The sequence below is a fragment of the Lethenteron reissneri genome, unplaced genomic scaffold (genome assembly GCF_015708825.2).
Source record: "Lethenteron reissneri isolate LAM-NWPU_2019-01 unplaced genomic scaffold, ASM1570882v1 scaffold_757, whole genome shotgun sequence".
NCBI classification, from domain to species: Eukaryota; Metazoa; Chordata; class Hyperoartia; order Petromyzontiformes; family Petromyzontidae; genus Lethenteron; species Lethenteron reissneri.
The window spans coordinates 1-4119 of record NW_026892282.1 but is presented as its reverse complement, the minus strand read 5'-3'; the positions used below and the strand labels follow the sequence as shown (position 1 = coordinate 4119).

The 4119-nt window shown below is 56.4% G+C and overlaps 1 long non-coding RNA gene across 1 annotated transcript; it reads right to left on the bottom strand.

Annotated features, from left to right (window-relative positions):
- Positions 1 to 592: 592 nt before the first annotated feature.
- On the bottom strand, positions 593 to 3961 carry LOC133340108 (uncharacterized). Its single transcript, XR_009754833.1, has 3 exons — positions 3880 to 3961; positions 2337 to 2399; positions 593 to 656 (listed from the first exon to the last, which is right to left on the bottom strand). It is a non-coding gene; the product is annotated as an uncharacterized LOC133340108 (long non-coding RNA).
- Positions 3962 to 4119: the final 158 nt, after the last annotated feature.

Here is a 4119-nt window from a genome sequence, read left to right as displayed (position 1 = left end):
ACCCTACCCTACCCGTACCCGTACCCTACCCGTACCCTACCCGTACCCGTACCCTACCCGTACCCTAACCCGTACCCTACCCGTACCCTACCCGTACCCTACCCTACCCGTTCCCTACCCGTACCCTACCCGTACCCTACCCGTACCCTACCCGTACCCTACCCGTACCCTACCCGTACCCTACCCGTACCCTACCCGTACCCTACCCGTACCCACCCATACCCTACCCGTACTTGACCCGTACCTACCCTACCCGTACCCTACCCGTACCCTACCCGTACCCTACCCGTACCCGTACCCTACCCGTACCCTACCCGTACCCTACCCTACCCTACCCACCCTACCCGTACCCTACCCGTACCCTACCCGTACTCAGCGAGTGGTGATCGTCTCGGCGCTGCGTGTGTCCCAGTGTTCCCCAAGGCTGCGTCTACGAGTTGGGAAACGCACTGCTGGATTCAAACACAGCGAGTGGTGATCGTCTCGGCGCTGCGTGTGTCCCAGTGTTCCCCAAGGCTGCGTCTACGAGTTGGGAAACGCACTGCTGGATTCAAACACAGCGAGTGATGAGTATCAAGGGTCTGTGCTGCGCCACCTGGAGTTGGAAGTCGTGCTTTTCGTAGTTCATAGGACTCGGGTTCAGAATCTCCAACAGCCTACAGCGCGCACAGCATACACACAGCTGAGGGTTAAGCCTATCGTACAAAGCATAGCTATTCAAGCAACTTTAAATCTCTCACATTAACATAGCCACTGCCGTGCCCAGTTACATGCTAATCTCTCACATTAACATCATGCTAATCTCTCACATTAACATAGCCACTTCCGTGCCCAGTTACATGCTAATCTCACATTAACATCATGCTAATCTCTCACATTAACATCATGCTAATCTCTCACATTAACATAGCCACTTCTGTGCCCAGTTACATGCTAATCTCTCACATTAACATCATGCTAATCTCTCACATTAACATAGCCACTGCCGTGCCCAGTTACATGCTAATCTCTCACATTAACATCATGCTAATCTCCCACATTAACATCGCCACTTCCGTGCCCAGTTACATGCTAATCTCTCACATTAACATCATGCTAATCTCTCACATTAACATCGCCACTTCCGTGCCCAGTTACATGCTAATCTCTCACATTAACATCATGCTAATCTCTCACATTAACATCGCCACTTCCGTGCCCAGTTACATGCTAATCTCTCACATTAACATCATGCTAATCTCTCACATTAACATCGCCACTGCCGTGCCCAGTTACATGCTAATCTCTCACATTAACATCATGCTAATCTCTCACATTAACATAGCCACTGCCGTGCCCAGTTACATGCTAATCTCTCACATTAACATCATGCTAATCTCTCACATTAACATCATGCTAATCTCCCACATTAACATCGCCACTTCCGTGCCCAGTTACATGCTAATCTCTCACATTAACATCATGCTAATCTCTCACATTAACATCATGCTAATCTCTCACATTAACATAACCACCCACCAAAGCCTCAACCACCCACCAAACCCTCAACCACCCACCAAACCCTCAACCACCCACCCTCACCCACCCACCCTAACCCCACCCACCCTCAATCACCCACCCACCCTCACCCACCCACCCTCAACCATCCACCCACCCTCACCCACCCACCCTAACCCACCCACCCTCAACCACCCACCCTCACCCACCCACCCACCCACCCTAACTCACCCACCCTCACCCACCCACCCTCAACCATCCACCCACCCTCAACCATCCACCCACACCCACCCACCCACCCTAACCCACCCACCCACCCTAACCCACCCACCCACCCTCAACCACCCACCCTCACCCACCCACCCACCCACCCTCACCCACCCACCCTCAACCACCCACCCACCCTCACCCACCCACCCTAACCCACCCACCCACCCTCAACCACCCACCCTCACCCACCCACCCTAACTCACCCATCCACCCTCACCCACCCACCCTAACTCACCACCCACCCTCACCCACCCACCCTAACCCCCCACCCTAACCCACCCACCCTAACTCACCCACCCTAACCCACCCACCCACCCTAACCCACCCACCCTAACCCACCCACCCTCACCCACCCACCCTCACCCACCCACCCTAACCCACCCACCCTCACCCACCCACCCTCACCCACCCACCCTAACCCACCCACCCTAACCCACCCACCCTCACCCACCCACCCTAACCCACCCACCCTAACCCACCCACCCACCCTCACCCACCCACCCTAACCCACCCACCCACCCTAACCCACCCACCCTCACCCACCCACCCACCCACAGAGTGGCTCTCACCTCGTCTCTAGTGCCCTCTTGCTCAGACCGTCGCGTTTCTCTACAGACTCCTCCACATGTGCCCTGTACACAAAGTACACACACACACTTACACTCAATCACACACACAGTGACACACTTACACTCACACACTTACACTCACACACACACTTACTCAGTCTCACACTCAGTCACACTTAAACTCACACACTCACTCACTCACACACTCACGCACTCACACACACAGGCACTCACACACTCACACACACACTCAGTCACTCACAGTCAATCACACACTCACTCACACACACACTCAGTCACTCACAGTCAATCACACACTCACTCACTCACACACTCACTCACTCACTCGCACACTCACGCACTCACACAGTCACTCACACACTCACTCACACAGTCACTCACAGTCAATCACACACTCACTCACGCACTCACGCACTCACTCACTCACTCACACTCACGCACTCACACACTCAGTCACTCACAGTCAATCACACACATTCACTCAGTCACTCACTGTCACACACAGTCACTCAATCAGTCACACACAACAACAACCGCCGTTCGCCACTAACCCACCCACCCTAACTCACCCACCCTCACCCACCCACCCTAACTCACCCACCCTCACCCACCCTAACCCACCCACCCTAACTCACCCACTCTCACCCACCCACCCTAACTCACCCACCCACCCTCACCCACCCACCCACCCTAACTCACCCACTCTCACCCACCCACCCTAACTCACCCACCCACCCTCACCCACCCACCCACCCTAACTCACCCACCCACGCTCACCCACCCACCCTCACCCACCCACCCTAACTCACCCACCCTCACCCACCCACCCTAACTCACCCACCCACCCTCACCCACCCACCCACCCTAACTCACCCACCCACGCTCACCCACCCACCCTCACCCACCCTCACCCACCCACCCTAACTCACCCACCCTCACCCACCCACCCTAACTCACCCACCCACCCTCACCCACCCACCCTAACTCACCCACCCTCACCCACCCACCCTAACTCACCCACCCACCCTCACCCACCCACCCACCCTAACCCACCCACCCTAACCCACCCACCCTCACCCACCCACCCTAACCCACCCACCCTAACCCACCCATCCTAACCCACCCACCCTCACCCACCCACCCTAACCCACCCACCCTAACCCACCCACCCTCACCCACCCACCCACCCTCACCCACCCAACCCCACCCTAACTCACCACCCTAACTCACCACCTAACTCACCACCCTAACTCACCACCCTAACTCACCACCCTCTCCCACCACCCACCCTCACCCACCCACCCTAACTCACCACCCTCACCCACCCTCACCCACCCACCCACCCTCACCCACCCACCCTCACCACCCACCCTAACTCACCACCCTAACTCACCACCCTCACCCACCCTAACCCACCCACCCTCACCCACCCACCCTAACCCACCCACCCTAACCCACCCACCCTAACCCACCCACCCTCACCCACCCACCCTCACCACCCCACCCACAGAGTGGCTCTCACCTCGTCTCTAGGGCCCTCTTCCTCAGACAGTCGCGTTTCTCTACAGACTCCTCCACATGTGCCCTGTACACACAGTACACACACATACTTACTCATACACACACTTACACTCACACACAGTGACACACTTACACTCACACACTTACACTCACACACACACTCAGTCACTCACAGTCAATCACACACTCAGCTCACTCAACACTCACTCACTCCTCACACACTTACTCACTCACTCGCACC